The sequence below is a fragment of the Saccopteryx leptura genome, chromosome 3 (assembly GCF_036850995.1).
Source record: "Saccopteryx leptura isolate mSacLep1 chromosome 3, mSacLep1_pri_phased_curated, whole genome shotgun sequence".
NCBI lineage: Eukaryota > Metazoa > Chordata > Mammalia > Chiroptera > Emballonuridae > Saccopteryx > Saccopteryx leptura.
In genome coordinates, this window is record NC_089505.1 from 217,911,719 (window position 1) to 217,937,465 (window position 25,747).

The 25,747-nt window shown below is 45.3% G+C and overlaps 1 protein-coding gene across 3 annotated transcripts in view; it reads left to right on the plus strand.

The window, feature by feature from the left end:
* The first annotated feature begins 22,390 nt into the window (after window positions 1-22,390).
* NCK2 (NCK adaptor protein 2) overlaps window positions 22,391-25,747 on the plus strand; it is a 171,162-nt gene continuing 167,805 nt past the window's right edge. For all 3 annotated transcript variants that reach the window (XM_066377523.1, XM_066377522.1, XM_066377524.1), the window contains exon 1: window positions 22,391-22,676. The gene's annotated coding sequence lies outside the window, so the exon portion shown is untranslated. The remainder of the gene's footprint in view (window positions 22,677-25,747) is intronic.

Sequence of the window (25,747 nt, forward strand, 5' to 3'; positions counted from 1 at the left end):
CTTCATTTTCAATATTTTTAGTATAAGGTTTATAAGATATCTAAATTTTTAAAACACATTTGTATGGTAAATGCCTTGAAAAATGGAAATCCCAGAAAGTGGAGGCACTGGTCATTCAGGTCATAAGAGTGTGTTCAGGTGGGGAGGGACCACCTTGTTGGACATCTCAGTGACTCTAAACCCATGTCTTTGGTCCATTTTTCTTCAGATCTAATCTAATTGCTATAAAATTGTTATTTCAGATGTATCAGGATATACCTGTATTAGTTTTCCATGAATGCTGCAATGAGTACCATGAATTTAGTGGCGTCAAACAACAGAAATGTATTTCGTTACAGTTCTGGAGGCCAGCAGTTGCAAAGTAGTCTCATGGGGCTGTCACCAGGGCTGAGTGCCCTTGGGGGCTCTAGGAGAGAAGCTGTTTCCTTGCCTTTTCCAGCGTCTAGAGTGTTCTTTGCGTTCCTTGGCTCCTGGTCCCTTCCTCCATCTTCAAAGACAGCATGCAGCATCCTCTCTGACGGCTTCCATCACATGGCCTTCTTTTCTGTCTGTGGTCAAATCATCCTCTGCCTCCTTTTTATAAGGATACATGTGATTGCATTTAAGTCACTCTAAAAACCCAAGGTAATCTGCCCTTCCTCAATCCTTAATTTAATCACATTTATAAAGACCCTTTCCATATAAGGTAGTAGCCCCTGGGACCATGATTCCACTACCACTCTTAGTCATTACAAATGTTGAAGACTTTTCTTGATAGTGGTGGATCTTTGGGTATATAAATGTGTCAGAACTTATCACATTGTACAGTTTAGACAGTTAAAATTTATAAAATGTAAATTATACCTCAACAAAGCTATTACTAAATAAAGTACTATTTCACACTCTGTGATAATCTCTGAGTAAATATGAAAACATTCTTTTGGAATCAGGTTTGTATTGTTTTAGGAAGTTGGAGAACTTGTAAGTATAACTTAAGACAGATGTCTATAGGAACAGCAGGTTAAAACCTGCATCCAGAAACCCACGGGAGTCCTAATTATTCTTTAACATAAACTTAAATCTCTTTGGGGGGGTTATAGTCCCACAGGTGACAGAAACTTAACCTTAATGGCTTCAGTATCCTCTCAGAAAAACACATTATTTTCTGAAGTTTGTCTGCATATATAGTGTCAGGGCATGGTGACAGACCAGGGGAAGGGATAGATGACCTCTCTGGGTAGTGACTTCTATCCTGGCTGTCACTCAACCTGGAGTCAGGTTGCTGTGGAGTCCCACCTCGAGTTTCACAGGGCCTTGCTGGGTCAGTCATCTGTTTATGTTATCTATTCATGCCATCCTTGTTGTGTAGGCTAGCAGGCTGTTCCTGCACTGCTTTGGACTCTAAGGAGTATCTAAAAGTGATCTAGAGCTCCAGCCAGTACGCCCTAGGTGGAAAGTCTTGGCACCTCTGGAGCTATACCCAAGAAAGGGGGCTCATGACCTTTTTAATCCCCAAATCCTTGAACTTCTATGGGGTTTTCTTTCTGGTGCTAGGCCAAGCTCAGGAGAAGAGCAGGAGTCTTCCTCTCTCACTCTTTTCTCAACCTTCTCTTTCCTGGGAGCCAAAAGCTACCGTATAAACTTCCAAGTCTATTGAGTTTGTTCAGGTGGCCTCAGATTTTGACATTTATTCCTATGCTCAGCCCTCTGATCCTTCCCAGAGGCCACAAATGTGGAGAGCCCTACAGCACATATGGGGACACAAGGAAAACAGGAGAATGGTTGGGGGTACCCTCGTTAGCATTTCACAATATTATTGACTTGTGATAGATAGTTGCAGGCACTCATCTGCACCTTCCTTTTACCCCATGAGATAGATAAATTTGAACTCAGTAGCTTGTAGAACAAGTGTCCATTTACTGTAAACTATACATCTATTGAACTCCACCAAAAAGCCAGAGATGATTCCACGGAAAGACAGGCCTTCAGAAATATTGAGTGGAAGACATCGTAAACACAGTTTAGAACACAACAGTTGTAAACACATAATAGATTATACTCTTAAAAATTAGGCAAGTTGAAGGTGTCAGTTAAAAAACATTAATTCCTTATTTTGTCAATCCTGAAAATTTAAAGTTTGAAACTCATATTTACCTAAAAAGGAGTATAATTTTTTTTTTTTAAATCCTGTGTCTTTACTATTTTTGAGTAATAGCTTGCAATCTGGAGATAGAACATGGAGACACTTGGGAAGGGTTTTAATCATAAAGAGCGCAACACCAGTTCTGTGTCTCTTCTGGGTGCCCTGACTACTTTATCACAGGTCTGACCTTCATTCTCTCTGTGGTTTTACCACTAAGTTTTCATCTTGATTTTTGTCTGCAGCCTTCATTCAAAGTCTAAAGTAAATCTCCTGAGTTTATAACTAGGAGTAGGAGAGCTGAGTGTCTGCTATGCACTGGCAAAGTTTAGAAGTCAAAAAGAATGCACATTTGAGGAACTGCTTGGAGAAGAATTCTAATATCTCTGATGCTTCATACTGAGGATCTGATTGAGGATATGCTGCCTGTTGTTTGCGTTAGAAACAGCTTATTACCTTTTTTCAGAATTCATGGATGTCTACGTCAAGATAGTTTCTAAAGACTGAATAAATGCTTAAAATGGAAGAGAAGGGCCCACCAAATTACTCTCAGCTTTAGTTTTAGGTTAAAGGTGAGATGAGTTTATAAATTTGGGCTAGAAATATGTATCCCTCTTCAGTCAATGTACAGTCTTAAAATAAGTAGCTCTTGGCCAAGTCCTTCGTCCCCTGCAGTATGCATAATAGAAAGGGGGCAGGCCCTGGCCGGTTGGCTCAGTGGTAGAGCGTCGGCCCGGCGTGCAGGAGTCCCGGGTTCAATTCCCGGCCAGGGCACACAGGAGAAGGGTCCATCTGCTTCTCCACCCCCCCCCCCTCCTTCCTCTCTGTCTCTCTCTTCCCCTCCCGCAGCCAAGGCTCCATTGGAGCAAAGATGGCCCGGGCGCTGGGGATGGCTCCTTGGCCTCTGCCCCAGGCGCTAGAGTGGCTCTGGTCACGGCAGAGCGACGCCCCGGAGGGGCAGAGCGTCGCCCCTGGTGGGCGTGCCGGGTGGATCCCGGTCGGGTGCATGCGGGAGTCTGTCTGACTGTCTCTCCCCGTTTCCAGCTTCAGAAAAAAAAAAGAAAGAAAGAAAGGGGGGCAGATGAAACCTCAGGAAATCAAACTGCTGTTGCCACTACAGTCACTGATGTTCCTGCCAAACATGGAAAGGTCCAATGTGTAGGTTTGTGAAGGCTAGAGAGACTGCGGTCCTAACTGAGCTTGTCAGCAAGAATCACCTGCTCTTGGAACAAGTCTGGAACCATACCTGTTTGAGTTATAATGCTGATTGATGAACTCCAGAGTTCTGCTTGCTCATTGTTCTCTGTCACCCTCCTTGAGTGCTGCTTCTCAGGAGGAGTGCCATTCCACATTGTCCCCAACTTGAGTCTGTCATCTCCTCAGTCCCCTCTGCATTTCAGGATATGAGTTAACCTATCACACAAGTCTTTCCTTGTGAATAAACATTTTCCACACATATAGCCAGAGCTGTATTTAATCCCATGGTGAGGATGCTATTTTTATTAGCAGGGCAGCTGACAGGTCGTTGAACTTCACTCAGGTGGCTCTGTGTGCAGCTGCTGCTTATGGGTGAGGCAGGGGTTTGGGCTGTGCAAGGATCCTGGCACTGTCAGCTGCTGCTCTCAGTAGCAGCAGAAGCAGGCACCGCAGGAAACTGAGGCACACCAATTAGCAGGCCCAGAAACTGCCACAGCAAGGTGCAGAAACAGGGCAGCCAAGGCTCAGCTGCAGTGTACCCGCTGTATGTCAACCCCAATTTGAGTAAAGAATTCTTCCAACCTTAAAAAGTCACTTTCTATGCAGTGAGCCATAATAACAACCTAATAGGCAGGGACCAGGCACAATTACAGAGGAAGAAAGGCACTCTGGGCCTCATGGGGTGTGCCCTGCCGTGTTCACAGAGCAGAACTGGCTTGTCATCCTGGTTCTGGTGGGGTACACTGGGAGACATTGATGTCGGAGATGGCAAGAGAAGCTACATCCTCCTTCACTGCCACCATCTCATTGTTCTGACTTGGATGACTACAAAAAGGCTGGCAAGATGAGGACAGGGAAGCTGCCAGTTCCTTTTGATTTCAGAAACAGTGATTTCAGCCCCATAGACCTGCTTTTATGTGATCAGGCTCACTCAGGCTGCTCTCCACTGGGCAGGAGCTGGATTTTGTGGGGATGTGGTGCCTGTGAAAGAAGTTTGCATTTCCAACATAGCACCCTGTGGTGGGCAGACTCTGAAGTAACCTCCAATGACCGGTACCTGCTGCTGTTAACACCTTTGGGTGCTGGTGGGATTTAATCACTTGTTCCTAATAAAGAGGAAATGACAAAAGTGATAGGATGTCAGTTTCAAGATTAGGAACAAATAGGTTATGGCTTTTGTCTTGTGCACTCTTTCTTGGTCCCCCTCTTGCTCATACTGAGGAAATTCAGCTGCCACCCTGTGAGCTGCATAGGGAGAGACCCTGTGGAAGGGGACTGAGGGAGGCTCCCAGCCAGTAGCCGGTGAGCACCTTGGGCCCTCAGTCCAGCAGCCTGCATGGAATTGAATCCTGATGGCCACCACACAGGTCAGTGCGGGAGCAGATCCTTCTCTCCCGCAGAGCCTCAAGCAATGCCAAAGCTCTGGACGACAGCAGGACTGTAACCTCATTAGAGTCCTCGACTCAGAAGTGTCCAGCTAACCTGCACCAGGAATTCCACCCCGCTGTCACTGTGAGAGCATACATGTATGTTGCTCTAGGTGTAAATGTTGGGGCAATTTGTTACATGGCAAGAGATAATTCATACACCACCATGATCAGAGATACAGAGTAATTCAATTGTGTGATAAAGGTTTGCCCAAACTTTTCTCTCCCACGGGTAGTTTCATGTGGCAACACGAAAAATGAAAATATTGTCCCAGCCAATAATTCTAAGCATTCACTCCACTAAGAACTTTTTATTAGAGTAACCAAAAAATTACCTGTTTTCAATTTTTGTTGTTATTCATAAATTATTCCATCTACCCTTCAGCGAAAGTCTAGATGAGCACTGAACTAGCCCAAAAGCAACTAGCTTGAGGGAAGAGAAATGAGGACTCCCAAACTAAATAGTCAGAAATGTTAGCATATCTGATTCAGATATTGACTGAGGAATGCAATTGGATAGTATTAGAGAAGGTAATAGTAAAACAATAAGACAAGAATGTGTATATGTGTATCTTCTGATTACATCTAATTAGACAATGTTTCAATCTTCAGGTTCAATGTCTTTTTTTAAAGAAAAAAGAAGTTTAAGTTCAAATTATAGGAATACAGTCTTTAGAAATGAAAGAACCTTAAAAATCAGTTAGTCTAAGAATTGTCAAAAAAAAAAAATTTAACCCCAGAGTGTATTACAAAAAATAAAATCTTAGAATTTTAATATGTAAAAGAGAAAATATGGTGTTTTGCTAGCATAAATTTATTTTACACATTCAAATCCATAACTCTTACTAATAAAGTAAATCACAGATAATAATCACATGAAAACAAAAGTTAGGAATTGGGACGCATGGATGGCGGGTACAGGCTTGTGTCCTCCACCCCTGGCAGTCCAGCTGCACAACATGAAAACAATTTAATTCACACAGACAAGTATACTGCTCAGAAAAATTAGGGGATGTTTCAAAATGAATATGAATCAATAAAAAAAAAGCATTTGATTTTTTTTATTAAACAAGAACATCAGAAAAGCAAATGACAAGTCAAAGAAAGTTGTTTGATTATGCAAATGAGATGTAAAACCAATTTTTATTTCATTGGTCAAAATACACTATACAAGAGGCTAAAAGTACTGGAGTATCTGCAAGTTCCCTGATCCCCTAATTTTTGTGAGCAATGTACTTCTAAATGGTAAAAAAAAAAAAATTAAGATTTTTAACAATCTAGGATACACATCAGTTAAGCTAATTCAAAAATTTGACAGAGAAAAAGTAAGGTAATTTTTGTATAATAATATTATATATAAGTGCTATTATGTCTTGATAGTTCTTAAATTTGGAGACAATCAGCCTGACCAGGCAGTGGCACAGTGGATTCAGCATCAGCCTGGGACGCTGAGAACCCAGGTTCAAAACGCCAAGGTCGTTGGCTTAAGTACTGGCTCACCAGCTTGAGTGTGGGATCATAGACATGACCCCATGGTCGCTGGCTTGAGCCCAAGGGGTCACTGGCTCAGCTGCAGCCCTGGTCAAGGCACATATGAGAAAGCAATCAATTAACAACTAAGATGCCGCAACGAAGAATTGATGCTTCTCATCTCTCTTCTTTCCTGTCTGTCTGTCCTTGTCTGTCTTCAACCCCCCTTGTTAAGAAATAAAAAAGAGAGTAAAGGACAAGCATAGCTAGAACAAAACAACTATGGGTATGAGCAATTCTTATTAAGGAAACTAATCAAGGGACAAAGGGGTTATGAACAGGAAGTAGATTACAGATTCTCTTCTTAGGCCCTGTTCGTGGAAGGACAGCTGAGTTAGAAACATCTCTTTGTTACAAATTAGAACAATGACTGCAAATTTTTGAGTAAAGGAGGATCCCTTTTTACAGAAACATAATTTTTTCAATTATCTTCACATTAATGTAGTAGTTTAAATATCCTTCAATTAGAAAACCACATGACTAAAAGCCACAATGAATTCAGTAACACTGCAGAATGAATTTGTACTATATTCATCACTACAGTATCTGCACATATTTGAAAAAGAGTAGTTTATGCATACATGAGATGTGCAAGGTGTGTGGTTTGCTCAGCCCAAAGGCTGGGAGACTGCACTGCTTCAGGGACTCAACACAGTGACTCTTGGATGGAGAAGAACCTGAAAGCCGTCTGAAAGGTGGTTGATAGGAGGACCCTGACAGGTCTACCATGACACTGCTTTAGATGTGTGCCCAGAAAATATATCCCATGAGGCCTCCCTGAGATGAACCCCCTGGGATGTCTGTCTCCTGAATTCCTGCCAATCAGTTGGGATTAGTTGTGCACCCAGCCTGCCTTTGTGTAGAACAATGGTGAGCAGTTTGGTAGAAAGGAACTGGGTGTAGAAACAGCAAAGTCCTTTGTATCCACAGATGCGTTCTTTTAAGGAGAACTGCTCCCCACCCCACACACGCACCCTCCAACCCAATGCTCCCCCACTCCACCTCAACTTGATTCTCAAATTATGCAATCTAAGCCTTCAAGGAATTGGACCTTGAGTGCTGAGTGGCATTCTCTGATGTCAAGAATCCTTGCTTTGTCAAACCTGGGTGGGTGTGTGGGTGTGTGTGTGTGTGTATGTGTGTGTGCTCACGGGTGCATTCTTTATAACAACTTTGAATTGGTACATGACTGTCTTAATTTAGGTTCATAGATAAGGATTTGAGTGTAAGTAATTTGTTTGGTATCATTGACCAAATTGCCCATCCCGAATTCACATGTTGAAGTCCTAACGCCAGTGTACCTGTATTTGGAGACAGGGCCTTTAAAGGTCTACTTAAGGTTAAATGAGGCCAGAGGGTAGGGCTCTAACTCAACATGACTAGTGTCCTTATAGAAAGAAGAAGAGACACCATGGATGTAAATGTAGAGGAAAGGTCATGTGAGGGTTTGCAAGCCAAGGGGAGAGGCCTGAAGGAAATCATCCCTGTGGGCACCTTGATCTTGGACTTCTGGTCTCCAAAACTGTGAGAAAATAAGTATCTGGTGTTTAAGCCCCCTTGCCTGTGATGTTTTGTTATGGTGGCCCTAACAGACTAAGGCAGTAGGTGTTCCCAAGAAGTACCAGGAAGGAGTAAGGATGTGAGGTGGGAAGGGAAAGAAGTAACCAGAGGGCCACTGCTACAGGGAACTGAGGCTCAGACCTGCTAGACTAGAAACCTCCCCCACTCAGAGTTGAGGAAGCCAGGGAATCTAGCTACAGACGCACCTCCCTGTTGGTTGGGTTGTTGAGGGTGGGCATTAATGCCCTATGGTCTGCCCTGCCCCTCACATGAGGGCCAGGCCCACTCCCATGCCCAGAGAGGAAGAAGGGAGCTGCAGGTGTCCCCCAGGGAGGACACGGGCAGGGCACTTACAGCATCTGCTACAATCATCTGGATGAAACAATAGTATCTACCTTTAGGTTACTTTGTGTTTATTAAATTATTAGAGGATTTAGACCAGTTTCTTCAATATCACATTTCCCCCCTTCTGCTTATACAGATTGGATAGAAAGGTGGTTTATTGGAGAACAACCAATGCTTCTGCTTGCTTCTACTCTACCTTGGGAATAAATTTACAAAGAACATAGGGATTTAGAGGTTGAAAGGTCTAAGGCAAATCACACTGGGAATATGTGTGTATTGGTAACATCAGGTTTAAACGGTACTCAAGGGCAGCTTGGATGAGAAGTTACAAAGGGGCAGCCTCGGCCTTAGGTGAGGCCTGAGATAGAGCGTTGTGGGCTTTGAGGTGGGAGCTGAGGGCCCTGGTTGGGGAGGGGCATGGGAAGTACTGTAGGGTGTCACACGGGGAGCCCAGTGCTGCTGACCTACAGAATGGCTCACTGCTTAGCACCAGCAGCACTGGGGTGCTCAGACATGGTGTGAGCACCTCACATAAACCATCTTCAAAAGGCCTCCACAAAAGTTTTACAAGACCACCCTCTTTAACCAGTCCCATGCTCCCTCCTTCAATACATTTGAGGAGTGACAGAAGGTTAAACCTGCAAATTTGATGGCTAACAGACACTGGAGTTCCCCTTGGTTGAGGAGATTCAATTCCTCTTTACTTCAGCTAACACCCACGTTGTTTCTGGACCAACTGAGACCAAGTACAAAAAGTCAGGAAAAATATGCCTTTTGTCCAAAGAGGTCGAGAGCTATGAAGTCAGTGAGACATTATGAGCCAATATCTGGGTGGAAATATTCTTAAAATTCTCAATTTTCATCCTTCCATTGCCTAACCTTACCAGGTTCTTCAACTCCTATGTAGGCATCATTTCCCAAATAATCCAGCTGCTATGCAAACCTTTGTCATGGTTCTCCTCTTTTGAAATCCATGTCAGGACATCTGAGAAAGCTGCTGATGAGTCATAAGGAGGCAGAGCTGGGAGTCAGAACTCCTTAGGTCAGAGCAGCTCTGCTTCTGATGCTTTCATGGGGAGAGCAGGACAACAATACATACCCCTCTGTTTGAACCCAGCACGTAGCCAGTCACTGCATCTGCTCAAGTGACCTCCTCTGGACAGTACATGGTCCTTTTTTCCTGGTACTCTCTACTATGACCATCACGGGCAGGCTTCCACCCATCACACCACTCTCCACACGGCAACCTCCACAGCTATAGTCTGTCCCCCATCCACTGGCATGCTGCTGCTGCCTGGCCAGTCTTCCAAAAATACTTGATCAAAATTAATATTTCTACTGATAAATCTAACCCACATACAGAAAACCACATAAAGGAATAGCTTAATTCATGATTATAAAGCAAACACTATTGTACCCACAGGCCTGGCTGCCATCCCAAAGCCCACCATGTGCCCCCTCCCAAACACCATCTCCTCCCCTTAAGTTCTCTCTTTTCTTCCTTTTTAGTGTACAACATGCATCCCTAGATCCTATGGTTTGCCAGTTTCTTTTTAAAGAAATGTATTTTGAGTCTTTTAAAATACAAGTTGACAGTCTGTCTTTATTTTTCTCAGCAACATACGTGGAAGAAGCCAGATCTTTGGTCCTGCAGGGTATCTGCAGTATGGATTTTACTGATTGCATTCTTGATACAGTTAGACATGTTCTCTGTCTCTTCTAATTCCTGTAATCTGGTTGCTGGATGCAAAACATCTTTTTACTCACGTCATGTCCTTGCTCAAGAAACCATCAGCTTCCCCAAATGCCTTCATCTGGCTCTACAATGGAGCATGCAACTTCTGAATGCAGGTGGGCTTTGCCTTAGTGGGCCAAGAAAGTGTCTTAACTTCTGCTAACACGTGATGCTCGTTTGGGGAAAGGAGCTCAGGGAATACAGACAGGAAGGGGTTTCTACTTCCAGGTATATGACACACTCATTCCCTCTCCATGCCCCTTCTTCCAATGGCTCCTGAAGTGAGAGTATCCTCCCTCCCTTCTTTATTCAGCACATGGCATCCTCATTCAGCCCCAAGCTCCATGGAACCCTCACAGGGATCACTCCTCTCTGTACTTCTACATGACTTAAAGTCTGTTCCAGAATAACGGCCACTCAAAGATGCCCCCTCCCTGCCCCCCAGATTCTGAGAATATATTACTTTACCCAGAAAAGAGACTTTGCAGAGGTGATTAAGAGCATGCAGAGATGATACTGGACTCTTCCGGTGGGCCCAGTGTAGTCACATGAGTCCTTAAGAGAGGACAGCCTTTCCTGGAGAGAGAGAGATTCAAAAATGCACAAAGGGTCAGAAAGATGCATGATGGCTAGCTTGGAAGATGGAGGAAGGGTCCATGAGCCAAGCAATGTGGGCAGCCTCTAGAAGCTGGAAAAGAGAGTGGCTTGTTCCCTAGCCTCCAAGAGGTAACATAACCCTGCCTTGATTTTTACCCCAAGGCTAGCTGTGTTGGATTTCTGACTCACAGAACTACAAAAATAAATCTGTGTTGTTAAAAGTCTCTGATCTTCTAGTAATTTGTTGTGGCAGCTCTAGGAAATTAACATTGAATCCAGTTGGCTCTGAGACCCACCTCAAAAGCTGTGAGTTTTCCTACAGGCTGCGTTTACATAGGTGAAGGTGTGAGAGACATTTTACTTCACCCTATACCCCATGACTCTGGTCATTAGAGTGAAATGAGGGACTCTCAGGAACTCTGTTAAGGAATCAATATAAAGGTGATTTAATGACAAAACACACACAATGTATTCACCTTGGTTATATTTCTCAGGCACCTTGTGAACCAATATTTGTATGTGAGATCACAAGCTTTTGGGGCTTTTTAAGCTTCAGTCTCCTTATCTATGTAATGGGTGTCCTCATGTGTCCTTCACTGAATTGTGTGAATCAGATAATGTGCTTGCTAAGCAGTAAGAACACAATGAATGAATAACTATAGAATTAATAATAACTCACAACATTCATAGCCAACTAACTATGTTTGCATTAACAAAACTACTTCTAAACAATTTATTTTTAAATCTCATAGCATTCCTTCAAAAAGAAAAACATTATTAACTGCCAACTTTATATGAGATACTCTGGGGAATTCCAAGAAATTATTCTTCCTTGTAATTGGTTTGTGATCTTTAAATATCATATGGACACATGTTACTATAAATCAGTGCACTTTAGGCTGAGTTCCCCAGCAGAAGTGTGGAGAAGGAGAAGAACTTCAGAAGAGAGCCTTGCTGAACACTGTGTGGGGGATACCATTTGGAAGAGAGGGCATCCCAGACTACTAGGTATTACACTGCACAGGGTCATTCTTCAAACACAGCCAATTTCCAGTTAAACAATTTCCATCACATTCACAGACTGTAGAGCTGTTCCAGGCAGTGCCCCACAAACAACAAAGTGAGAAAGGTATCTCATCACAGCGTTCTAAAACGTACTTTCTTGTTAACTTATTTGTCCCTTAGTAAAGAGTGTATTTATTAAAGAAGCATTCTACTCTTTACCTCAGGTTGACAATCTCTTTATATCTTAGAAGACTTTCTTTTTAAAACATGACTTTAAAACATTGAAGAACTTAGACTTTAAGTAATTTGGAGCTCTCATTAACTGGAAATCTCATGACTCAGCACTCTCCTTTTGGAAAAAGAGAGCAAATGCAGGAAAACGCATTCGTTTTATTAACTTATAAAATACTTTTAGCACATGACTCTGATGTAGTGCAGATTGTACCCGATCTTCTACACACTTAGCTACCAGAAATGAAGATGTACAGAATGATGACTCTGAGCCATTATGGCTGCATTGTTTAAGGTGAAATATCAGCTTGCAAGGTATATATATATGTGTGTGTGTATATGTGCGTGTGTGTATGTATATATGTGTGTGTGTGTGTGTGTGTGTGTGTTTGTGTGTATTTTTTTGGTGAGAGGAGGAGACACAGAGAGACAGACTCCCACAGGTGCCCTGGCTGAAATTCACCTGGCAACCCCACTAGGGGGCGATGCTCTGCCCACTGAGGTCTTTGCTCCTTTGCAACTGGAGCCATTTCTTTTAACTTTTTTATTTTTATTAGTTTTTAATTTATTGTGTTTACATAGATTCAAGCATCCCACTGAATATAACTCCCTCACCCCCACCCCTGTGTCCTTTTATACCCCGTTTGCCTCCCCTCCCCCTAAGTCCCTTACCCTTTCCCTCTAAAATTTGCTGTCCTGTTATCTATATCTCTGTGTTATGTATATATAGTTTCACTAATCGCTTTTACCTTCTATGATCCCATCCCCTCATTGCCCTTCCTCTGACTGCTGTCCTTCTGGTCCCTGTGACCCCTACTTCTGCCTCTATTCCATTCCTCAGTTCACTTTGTTCATTAAACTCCACATATATGTGACATCATATGATACTTGTCTTTCTCTGCCTGGCTTATTTCACTTAGCATAATAATCTCCAAGTCCATCCATGCTGTCACAAAAGATAAGATTTCCTTCCTTTTCACAGCTATAGTATTCCATTGCGTATATGTACCACAGCTTTTTAATCCACTTGTCCACTGATGGGCTGTTTCCACATCTTGGCTATTGTAAACAATGCTGCAATAAACATGGGGGTGCACTTCTTCTTTTGAATCAGTGCTGTGGTATTCTTAGGATATATTCCTAGAAGTGGGATAGCTGGGTCAAAAGGCAGTTCCATTTTTGATTTTTTGAGGAATCTCCATATTGTTTTCCACAGTGGCTGCACCAGTCTGCATTCCCACCAGCGGAGCAGGAGGGTTCCCTTTTCTCCACACCCTCATCAGCACTTATTATGTGTTGTTTTGTTAATGAGTGCCATTCTGACAGGTGTGAGGTGGTATCTCATTGTGGTTTTAATGTGCATTTCTCTGATGATTAGTGACATTGAACATTTTTTTCATATGCCTATTGGCCATCTGTATGTCCTCTTTGGAGAAGTGTCTATTCAGTTCTTTTGCCCATTTCTTAATTAGATTGTTTACCTTCCTGGTGTTGAGTTTCAGAAGTACTTTATAAATTTTGATTATTAACCCCTTATCAGATGTATTGACAAATATGTTCTCCCATTGTGTGGGTTGTCTTTTTATTTTGTTCACGGTGTCTTTTGCTGTGTAAAAGCTTTTTAGTTTGATATAGTCCCATTTATTTATCCTGTCCTTTATTTGTTTATTTCCATCTCATTTAATTCTTTTTCGGGGACTTAGAGATGACAATAGCTCCTCAAAAGCCCCAAGCTCTGTAAGATTTGTCTTGACTTTTCAGCTTCTCCTCCTCTTCTTGCAGCTGCCTGGTCTTCCCACAGTCTTCTGTAGTAAGATTGTAGTGTGGGCTCAGATTGGCCTCACCCAACCAACCCCTCTACAGGTTGCACACTTGGTGGGTTAGGGCAGCTGAGGTTGTGAATGCAATATTTGTTGGACCCCCTACTTCAAGAGTTTCTAGGTCAGGGAATGTGGCCCCTACTCCAGGGCTTGATCCCTCAGCCACTGCTGGATACTCAAATTTTATTTCTCCCCAAAAAGGTGAGCAGCAGGTACAGACCAAGTGTGGCTGACAGTCCCCTCTGCAGAGGTTCTTTCAACTGGTGAGACCCCAGTCTCAGGGAGGAAGACTGAGAGAGTCCTCTCCTGGGGCTGACTGTGCCCCTCCCGAAGGTGGCTAAGCCCCTCGACCAGATCTAACAATAGACTCACAGGAACCCACACTTTAAATGTTCATGCTCCAAGCCTCTCTCCCTTCCACCTGTGGAATCTAGCCCAGCAGGACAGACTATCCAATGCCCTGGCCAGCTGACTGTGAAGCTCCACCCTATCCAATGCACATGGGCCTCTGTGCCAGTGCTGATCACAGAGAGTGAAATTCACCTCAGCTGGGCCTGGTGTGAAGAGCTTTTCCTTGGGATACCACTCTAGCAAAAGTTGTTAGGTCCTGACCCAATTATTTCCACAGCTGACCCCTGGATGTGCCAGCCCTGGGCTTCCCAAGCAGGAACCCAGGGCAGATCTGTGGGAGACAATGCCCATGACTGGCCCTCAGCAACCTTCTTGGAGCTACAAGCAATCCAGAGTTTGTGGCTCCTTTGCTGAGCCCAGGTGTATATGGAAAGACCAGCTGCACACCTAGGCTGGCTTTATCCACTCTGGGCCTGGGGAAAGTTCCCTCAAATGGCCAAGTTTCCCTGAGTCTCGCCTTCTGCAGCCTGTATGCTGGCTGCTTCTTGGGCTCAGCCACTGCAAAAACCTCTGCTAGAGTCTAGAGCCTGTGGCAATTTAGCAATTAGGAAGGGTGGTGGGTGTGGCTCTGCCCCTTGGCCCCAGGTGTCAGTCTGTCCAGACTATTTTCACAGACCTAAGTAGGGTGTGGCCCCAGGAGTCTGGTGGGTGTGGCCTCTGAGACTTAGAGGTGTGGTCTTCCTCCTCTCCAGATAGTTTCTGCTGAGCCTCTTGTGAGGTGGGAGCACCAGTCATAGACTCAGGAGAGTGTGGAGGGGAGCTCCAGTCTCAACACCAGAAAACTGAGTCACTGACTTGCCTGCCCCCGGTTTCCTGGCCTCTCAGAACAACCCGTTGCTATCCCTGGGGTAGGAGAGAGTCCTGAGGGTGGGGCAGCTGCTTTCCCCAGGCTGATGCCACTCAGAGGGCATTTCTCAACCCAATAAAGATGGTGACTGCAGTACTTGAGAATGATTCAGCACTGTGGTTCCAGTGGCTGTCCCCCACAGTGTCTCTCCCTGGGCCTGCAACTTTACACTCTCCTCCTGCAACTCCATTCCTCTCAGCTCTCCCCCATCAGAGCCCCGGGTAAGTGGCTGTGAATGAGATTTTCTGAGGGCCTTTTAAAACGAAGTCCACGTCTGATAGGTGTGTCTATTTCTTGTTAACGGAAACCCGGCTCTTTTCACTGCTAAATGCTGTCTGGGCACCTCTTCTAGGCTCTGGGGCTCTAGGCTGGGGCTCCGGGCCTGGGGCTGAGGACCCACACCACTCAGGGCAACCCACCCGCCGTGAGAGTCCCTCTAGGCCGCCGCTTACTCCTGGGAGTTGAGCAGCCCTTTCTGCATCTCTGCCCTTCCTACTAGTCTCAGTGTGGTATCTTCTGTGACCCTTGGTTATAGACTCCACTTGGTTTAATCCAAAGTTTGTATTTCAAGATGATTGTTCTTAAATTAAGTTGTAATCCAATTTGGTCCTGGGAGGTGGCAGTTGGAACATTCACCTACTCCTTTGCGGTCTTTCAGACCCCTAGAGCCATTTTTTAGTACCTGAGATAGAGGCTGTGGAGCCATCCTCAGTGCCTGGGGCCAACTCATTCTAATTGAGCCTTGGATACAGGAGTGGAGGAGGCGGAGGAGGAGGAGGAGGAGGAGGAGGAGGGAGAGAGAGAGAGAGAGAGAGAGAGAGAGAGAGAGAAGAGAGAGGGGTGGAGAAGCAGATGGGTGCTTCTCCTGTGTGCCCTGACTGAGAATTGAACCCGGGATATCCGTATGCTGGGCCAATGCTCTATCACTGAGCCAACCAGCCAGGGCCTAAGTATATATTTTAATTTCAAGTTATGTTCCTGCTGACAGGGCTTTCTTCTTAACCCTTGACCAAAATGAAAATTTAATTTAATAGAACAGTTCTTTCCTTAGGCATCCTGATTAATTGAGGGTTAATTGTATCTAATAGAAATATTTCATGTGATGTTCACTTAAAGGCAGACTTCAAAATGAAAATTTGAGTAAAATCCTCTTAGTTTTTCTAAAGTTATGGAGCTGTCTTAGTTTTTTTCTATCTGAAATCAATTCTACCCTGCTACTTATAATAAAAAGCTATGTAAAGTGTGATTGTTTTTATATTTCAGTGCATGGTTCTATTTCTTCAAATTTTAAAATTATGATGTATCCCTATCACCATAGCAAGTGTTTCCTGACAAAACACATGCTAAAGATGGGATAGTGTTTGAGCACACTTTCTTTTCCCTAATTTTCTTTTTACCCTAAATTGGACCCAACATTATAGTATCTGAGGGAATGTATAAACTTTACCCTTTATTTGTGGTTAAAAGAAAAACTTAATCCTGTCAGCCACTGAGAGATGGAGTCTGTAGGTTTCTAGCTTGTTCCTTTTTTTTTTTTTTTTTTTTGTATTTTTCTGAAGCTGGAAACGGGGAGAGACAGTCAGACAGACTCCCGCATGCGACCGACCGGGATCCACCCGGCACGCCCACCAGGGGCGACGCTCTGCCCGCCAGGGGGCGATGCTCTGCCCCTCCAGGGCGTCGCTCTGCCGTGACCAGAGCCACTCTAGCACCTGGGGCAGAGGCCAAGGAGCCATCCCCAGTGCCCGGGCCATCTTTGCTCCAATGGAGCCTTGGCTGCGGGAGGGGAAGAGAGAGACAGAGAGGAAGGGGGGGGGGTGGAGAAGCAGATGGGCGCCTCCCCTGTGTGCCCTGGCCGGAAATTGAACCCGGGTCCCCCGCACGCCAGGCCAACGCTCTACCGCTGAGCCAACCGGCCAGGGCCGCTTGTTCCTTTTTTAATCTCAAGAAGTAATTGAAAAAGAATTTATGGCTTTGTGTAAGAAATTATCATGCCATCTCAAGACTCCTGTTTCTATCCCTTATCCTTAAGTAATGTATATAAGTAATGTATATAAAATTAAACACTGAAACCTGCAAGTTCACCACTATTTGGTTTAAAATTCTTATAGTGAGTTCATAAAGACCTCATTTTAGGTCTCTTCACTAATGCTTGCAGTTCCCCTTGGCAACTTATACATTGCTAAAGATTTGTTAAGTGGTTGCTCCCATACTGGATGTGTAGGAAAAGAAGCCCAGGCTGCAGAGTAAAATCAGACTGGGTTCCTGCCCTCAGGGTGTTTATATCATGCTCAGATGGATGACTCAATGAAGGAGCAATAAGGCTCATTACTCTAATGAAATATTTAGAGCACTAATAGCTACTTTCCTAGCAGAAAGTCACCTGAGAGCAGGAACAGTAACTTGCCCCTTTCTGTACCTCCTGTAGAGTATTCTCTGTGTAGTAAGTTGGCAAGAGTCATTAAATTTAACTGCATGTACAAAATCAGAACTGTTTATACCTCACAAACCAGTTAACCCCATTTTTGTATTTCTGATGTTGGCATCATCATCCACACCCTCCAATTATATTTGATGTCTGTTCTCTTTTTCTCTCCACAGCCAATCAGCTGTAAATTCCTTGTGAGCCTTTTATCTCAGTTTCTCTTAAACCATCTTCCATCCTAGTTTTGGTTGTTGCCTAAGTAATGCAAACTTCTACCTGCTCTTCCTCCCTCCAGGTGTGTCTGGTGAGTGTACCCAGTGAGTTCTGCTGCCGAGCCCAAACAATGTTCACACTTTATATCTCTCCCCAGGACCCCCTCCCAGCATCCTCTGTTTCATTTAGGCAAACGGGGCATTTTATATTTCCATGGAGTCCTCCCACAACCCCATTCTCTGGCCTCAGGATTCTAAGCTCCTTCCACTGGGAATTTCCTTCTTGTCTGTCTCCACATTTCAAAATCCTATAGTCTGTATCATTCAGGGGGTTTTGTTGCAAGAAGAGAAAGTGCATCTGGCTACCTTGAGCAGAACAAAAATTTACTGGAAGGATATCAAGAATCCTGCAGGGGGACTGGAAAAGCTGGGAGAAGAGAGGAGATCCAAGCAGGTTAATGACCTCTGTAGGAAGGTTCTGGGACTCTTCTAGCAACAGCCAAGTGAATCTAATCCTCCCTTCTTTTTGCCACCATCTTTGGTTTCAAAGTCCTGAGTGGGAGGGTTTTATTGGCCGATTCTAGGCCGTTCACTCTCAAGGGGCTTCTGAGAGTGGAAAGATGGAGGACTCCTCTGCCTCTAACTAAGGTTAGTCAGAGGTCCCCCTAAAACAGGGGTCGGGAACCTTTCTGGCTGAGAGCCATGAACGCCACATATTTTAAAATGTAATTCCGTGAGAGCCATACAACGACCCACGTACCTTATGCATTATCCCATAAAAATTTGGTGTTGTCCCAGAGGACAGCTGTGATTGGCTCCAGCCACCTGCTACCATGAACATGAGCAGTAGGAAATGAATAAATTGTAATACATGAGAATGTTTTATATTTTTAATGTTATTATTTTTTTTATTAAAGATTTGTCTGCAAGCCAGATGCAGCCATCAAAAGAGCCACATCTGGCTTGCAAGCCATAGGTTCCCGACCCCTGCTAAAATCAGGAATGAGGCTGAATGCCAGGAAGTCAAATTAGGGTCACTCCCCACCCTGTCATCTTTAAAGGTCCATTTCTAAGGCCACTGCCTAAAAACTAAAGCCATCTCTAATGTTCAGACACGTTTTGTTTGGTAATTTTCATATTTAGCTTTATGTTATCGTTATTTGTATACTGGTCTTATCCTTCCTCTAAAATTAAAAACTCAATTTATCTTTATTTCTCCTGAATTGATTCTTATGCCTTACAAAGAGAGATGTACTGAATATGTTTAATTGAATGGAGGGTTAAGATAGAAGTTCATGGAAGAGCTGATGTGCTTACCATGTGGCATGTGACTTATCTCATGTAATCTTCACAACTCTCTGTACTTTGCTATCCGAGGCCCAGAGAGGTTAAGTGATCTGGAGTTGCAGGCTTGTAGGCAGGCTGTGAGCCTGTTACATCTGACTGATCTCACCTTGAGTCTAAGAAGAGTCTAAGGAGAGGTGAGAAGGGGGCTTGAGTGGACTCTGAAGGAAGAGGAGGGGGACAGGGAATTGCTCACTGTGTCTGCACTGTTGGAGGTGGAAGTCAGTGTGACTGCATAGGGCACAGTGGGGAGAGAAGAGTGCCTGAAGCAGATGGCTTATGTTGGGACAGGGTAAACAGAAAGAGGTGATGCAGGACTAAGTTTGCGAGGCCATTGAAAGAGAAAGCTTAGAATTTAATTCTGATGTGGTTGATGTGATTCTGGGGGAAAGGTTTATGGTTTATGTACTTTCAATACTTCATTGTTGAAGACATTTTAATGGTAAAACAAATATAGCTATATTAATGGAATAGAATGCAGAAACACACTTTTACATCAAAAATAATCTTCAAAGAAATGTCTCCCCACACTGGGTCTTGTAGTAAGTTGAATGGTGGCCCCAAAAGATGTGTTCACCTGGAACCTGTGAAATATTATCCTATTTGGAAAAGGGGTCTTTGTAGATGTTACAAGGCAAGGGTCTAGGGATGTGATCATCCTGGATTTGTGTGGGCCCTTAACGTAATAAGTGTCCTTAAAAGAAGAGAGAAAGGGAGAGGACACACAGGGGACCAGTCCATATGAAGACAAAGGTAGAGATTGGAGAAATGTTAACACAGTCAAGGAACACTTGGAGCCACAGAAGCTGTAAGCGGAAGGAAGGATTGTCCTGTAGAGACCTCAGAGAGAAGGTCCTGCTGACACACTGATTTCAGACATTGCAGACCCTGGCCTCCAGCTCTTGGAGGGAATACATTTATCTGTTTTAAGTCAGACAATTGGAGATAATTTGTTAAAGTGGCCCTAGGAAATGAATGAATATAGATCTCTTAGGGCTCAATTCCTCAGCCTTCCTAGAAGTACATGCTCAAGTCTTCTGCTGTCAGAGAACTTTTGAGGAACTGCGTGGGCAATGGGAGCCACAAGAAGTTCTTGAACAGAGGAGGTGCAAGATAAAAGCAACTTTTAAGAAGGATAGGGTGACACTGATATCCAGCATAAATTTGAGGGATGGAAAGAAGTGAGTAAACAGGAGACCAGGTGAAAGGCAGTGGGGACCAGCATTTACAAATTGAGTACGTATGTGCAATTCTGGTTCCAGCTCCTTCACTTACTGTTTTTTGTTTTTGTTTTATGTGTAAAATGAGGATAATACTATTATGTGTGAGTTAGAGCTGACATATGTAAAGAATTCAAAAAAAGGCCCTTTAAATATTGTTAGTAATTATGTAAAAATGAGGATGTGGCATTGGAGATGAAAAGGAAGGTGCAAAAAGATGTTTAAGAATCACCGAGACTCAGAATCTTAAAGGCTTAGATTGATAGGGATTCCAAGGTCATCTAGATCCCTCTCCTCACTGTCTTTGGGGAGAGCTTAGAGAGAGGGAAGGACGACGTGAAGTGTAATGAGGTTTCTCCCAGGACATGAGGTGCCTGGCGGACTGTTGGCCAACCCCGAGACTGAGAAGAGGACGTAGTTTAGAAAGGAGATTAAGTTTCATTTTGAATGTGGTAAGTTTGAAGAGGTGATGAGCCAGGCGGGGGGATTGTGAATAAGCTTGGAAGTTCTCTAAGACTATAAACCTAGGAAGTAATAAATAAACATCCAGTCTGGAAGCTTATAAAACATGATGGACTCTTAAAAACAACAATAAGACCACATATCAGAATAAAAACAAAGGATCAAAGTCTGCTTTGAGATATTACTGTTAGGGGTAGGGAGGACAACATGCCCTACAAAAGACAGAAATGGGTGGGTCAGAAAGGTAGGTAAATGGAAAAAGAACCAAGTTTCAGGAAATAGCAGAATTGTCTGTCATGTGCTTCAAAAATTTTTTGTGGGATAAAGATTGAAAAAGAGACATTGGGTTTTTGATAGAGATGGTCTTTGGGGGCTTTACAAAGAATCAGAATGAAGAGGAGTTCAAGAACTATGATTCAATGAAAGTCTGTGTTGTTACACCTGTTTTGAATAAACTAGTTTAAAATTGGGCCAGACATTGACTACACTTCTGATTTCCTTATCAATAAGAAAAGTTTTCACAAAAAGATGGACCAAGGTAGCTTCTTTCGCAAGGGAACAACAGAGAAGGAGACTGTCCCAATTTCCTGATCTTAGACCCATCCAATCCCTGCTCAGGACAATGCACTTCCTTCTAGCTAATGACTTAATGAGTGCTGCCTATTGCCAGGGAGTGTGCCAGGGACTTGCAGAGGAGAAAGATCAATATTATCTCCCCATTTGAAAGGTTTTAAATAGGTTAAGAAATACCTGGGCGAGGTTTCATAGTTGAAGAAGTAGTCAACCATTCAACTGTGACTTCAAAGTTATACTGGTGGCTCTAGTTACCATCTTCTGGTACTTCCTTATGGGAGTAAGGCAGAGGATAAGTGATTTCAATGATACTGTGATATCACCTTGGGTATATTATTATTGCTTTAATAATAGTGAGAAGCCAGGAGCCTAAGAAAGAAATCTCATTAACATGAACCCAGGCTATTTTGCCAGGAAATCAGAATCATTTGAATGGCAGGATTTCCTTTTGGGAAGCCATATGGGAAGGAGATTGGAGAACAGACATCTGGATGCATATGCCTGTGAAAACTCTTGGGGTTAATATTCCAAGTCTGTTCATAGGTAAGCCACTTCATGTAGCCAGGTGACTGGACTAGTCCCAGTACTAGTGACAATACTCTCCGGGACCACATTCCTGCAGCTGCTTACAGGAATCTAACCCATGATTGTACTTGAGCCATACTCAACCCATGGGAGGCAGCAGAGGTTGAGTTTCCTTTCCTCTTCAAAAGTGCTTCCGACCAGAATGGAGCGAGAAAGTGTCTGCTTGGGAAAGTAAATAGATAGAAGGCAAATAAATAAAGATGCCCACAAGCAATTAGAGAGGAAGAGACATTTTCATGGAAGTCACTTTTCTGATAGAAAGCAGGCCTGGCTTGCTGCGAGTGCCGTGGGAATACTTCCGTCAGGAGGGCGCTCGCCAACTAGAGCATCGTGATTTAAAAATAATAAAACAAACAAAAAGAGGATGGGAAGATCACCCACCGGAGGCTGGAAGTTGTGGCCTTTATCTCCTCTCGTCCCTCAACCCTACTCCTGCCCCCACTCCCCCTGCAAGTCGTTTTAGGAATAGGGACCCTCTCCTCCCCTCGGCCCGGGCCCGCTTGGCTCTCTGGAGGCTGGATAGCCGCGCGCCCTGCGAACCGAGTGTCCCCCAGCACGGTCCTGTCCCGGTGTGGTTCCCAGAACGACCGCGCGTGGGCTCCAGAGCAGCCCACCGCCCCCAGGTGGGTCCGGGCCCCACGCGCCTCCGGAGCTGGGCCGGCCCCTAGGCGGTGTCACCGCGTGGCGGGGAGGAGCGGTGGGAGGTGGGGGAGGAGCACGGAGGGCGGGCGCCGCGCCGGGGGAGGGGTCGCCGCCGCCGCCGCCGCCTCCGCCGCAGCCGCCGCCGCCGCCGCCGCAGCGGAGAGGATAGTCAGGCCGGAGGCGCGCGGCTGAGCGGGGGGCGGGAGGCTCGGCGGCAGGGAGCTCGCGGCGCCCAGGCCGGCAAGGTCCGGCCGGGCGGGCAGCGTCCGCCAAGCGGAGCGGCGGGAAGAGGGAGCGGCGCAGACAAAGAGCGGCGCCTGGGCGGGCGCGGCCGCCGCCCCGGGACCCGCGCCGCTGCCCTCCGGCCTCGGCGGGCGGCGGGCGGCGAGGTAAGCCCGGCCGGCGGGCTCGGAGTGGGGGCCGCAAACTTGGGCCGCTCGGTGGAGTTGGAGTGCGGCGGGCTCGTGGGGCGGAACGCACCCGGAAAGGGGTCAGGGGACCGGTCCTCTCCGCTCCCCACCGGTGCCCTCTGCCCGCCGCGGCCTGGCCCCGTGGCCGCGGGCTACCGGCACCTCCCGACTCCGCACCTTCGCCCTGCGGGACCGGCGCTCAGCTCCGGAGACCGGTACCGGGGCGAGGGGCGCCGCCAAGGCCGCGGGCGGGGGCAGGGTCCTGGGCGGCGGGTGTCCGGGACCAGAGAGCGCCGGGCCTGCGGGCTGGCGGCGGGCCCGAAACCGGGGGCCTGTATGGGACGTGCAGTAGCCAGGGTCGCCGGGGTGCGAGTCTCCGGGAAGAATAGCTGCGAATCGCCGGTCCCGGCGCAGGGATGCGGGAGGCCGAGTGCGGCCGGCCCGCGGAACTTACTGTTTTTATTGGAACTATTTACGATCTCGCACAAAGCTGTTGTCACCTCGCATAAAGGAGGTCTTCTCCTGGGCGAGTGCGCTTTGTGCTGGGACTCAGGCTCTGCACCCTGTCCCACATTTACAGGACTCATACAGCCACCTGAAACAAAGTTTCTCATTACTCATTGTCCTCTCTGTTTATTCAGGATTATTTAACCACTGAGTGGTTCTGGGAGAAATTGGTGTGTGACTTTTAAGACATTGACTGTAACTCCCGCATAAGTGCGGTTAGAGCGTCATTTTGTGGAGGGATTTAATTTGCAAAACACTTTAATTTGTAGATGATCGCATTGAAAAGTCTACGAGGGATGCTGCCGGTCACTGGCTGATGAATTTTAACTAGCGTAACAGCTTGAGGGACAAAGCGGCAACGTGTGTGGAGTCTGCGCCTGTCTCTTAAAGACAGTTCAGTTGGCAGTTTCCTCTTTTTGGCTTTGTTTATTTTGCCAACAGGTGTAAGGCTGAATCTGCCAAGTTTGCATCTGTCTGCATGATGGGGTGAGCAGGCCCCAGTGCTAGGGCCAAGGACCCTAAACCCTTGAGCAGGCCCATTCCTTCTATTGACCCAAAAGGAAACTGAAGGATGGAGGCCCGTGGGCGTGGCTTCTCTAGGTGGCACAGGTAGGCGAGGCCCTTCCTGGCCCAGGCCCAGCCCTGGCTTCTCTCTGTTCTCTGGTTTCTCCGAAGGGATATTGGTAGGAATGAGAGTAATTTGGAGTGCCTTTCATAGCACGGCATTTGATTTCATTAGCAATAGTCCTTTTCCTTAAAATGACTGAAAATGAAGTTAATCTGTGCTACTTTAATTTATCACAACAGGTCTAAGATTTGCTCCTGAGCACTCCCTTAATTCACTTACCCATTGTTCATAAACTGGTAAGTTAGTAACGGGATTCAAGCACCTGTGCATTTATATAAAGAGAATGGCAGCCGCTAGACATGTGGAGTAGAAATGGACTTACCATGAAGATTGGGCTGGAGTTGCAGTTTTTAGGTTTTGGAAAAGGAATTTCCTGGAAACAGGTGCTAACCATGCTTGTGAAGCAGTGACTACAAGGGAAGATCCTACCTTAATATTTTCTCCTTGAGGTTGGTTAGATGTAGCTTTGACCAGAGAACGTGGTAGGATCTCAGTGGTCTTCTGGCTGCACCTACATGAGACTGAAATTGAGAACTTTAAGCAGTGAGCTGGTTCTGCTGGTTAGAGCATCGTCCTGATGTGCAGATGTTGCTGATTGGATCCCTGTTTGGGAAATATACAGGAACAGATCGATGAGTCTGTGTGTCTCTCTTCTTACCCCCCAAATCAATTAAAAAAAAAAAAGCAGTGATAAGTTCCTCCAGACCCCACCTGGGCTCTGAGCTTCCCAGTTGCCCCATAAACACTCACCAGGACCGATCATGGAACAAAGGATGAAATTGGGTGGCAGATTGCCTTTGGGAGAACTGCCTACTGCGTCACTCCCGTGCCCACTTGTGAAGAAACTGTCCCTTGTTAAGTAGGTGGGGCTGGGTTAGGGTACTTTACAAGTAGCTATGCTCAGTTTTCAGTCTTTGAGTTCTGCTTTATTATGTGCTTTACATATTTAAATTATCTTCATCCTGATCTCTTGGACCCTGCCACATTACCAACCTCTTATTTCCATTGGGGGGATTATTCGAATTTTCCAACAAATAGATCTTATGCATACAGTGTTTGAGAAATGTGTTAATATCCATGTTAAATACACCAGAAACTTCCCTTGCATGTGTGCAAAATGGATAACATTTTAAAATACCCTGAAGACTACCTGAGTACCTGGAATGGCCTGAGTCCTTTACTTGCTCACTTGCATTAGGTTAATTTGCCCTGGTGAGATAAGGCTGTGTTGCTCTCTGGGCCCACATGCTCTTAGCTGCCCCGACTAACTGGGGGACAGGGCTGTGGACATGGTTCCCTTAAAAAATGAGGCTGACTGGCTGAAAAGTTGTAGATTGTTTTCTGGCAGGGCAGTGAGTGATGTTTGGGAAAACTAGTAAGTTAACTTTTTTTCACAAATGAAGTGGAAACTCCCCAGAACTCACCCCAGAGGCTTAGGAAATTAGTTTTCCCATCTGGAGGATTGCAAATGGGACTTTGAAATTGTTTCTCTTTCCTTTTTCTATTTTTTATTTTTTTATCTTTAGTGAGAGTAGGGGAGGCAGAGAGACAGACTCTTGCATGTGCCCCAACAGGCATCAACCTGGCAAACCCACTAGGGGGCGATGCTCTGCCCATCTGGGGCCATTGCTCCATCGCTCTGCAATGGAGCCATTATTTTAGCACCTGAGGTGGAGGCCACAAAGCCATCCTCAGAGCAGGGCCATCTTCAGAGCCTGAGGCCAACTCTCTAGAGCAAATCGAGCCATATCCGCAGGAGGGGAGAGAGCGAGAAGAGAGAGGGGGAGGAGTGGAGAAGCAGATGGGCACTTCTCTTGTGTGCGCTGACCAGGAATTGAAGTCAGGACATCCACACACCAGGCTAATGCTCTACTGCTGAGCCAACTGTCCATGGCTAATGGAAACCCTTTAAGGC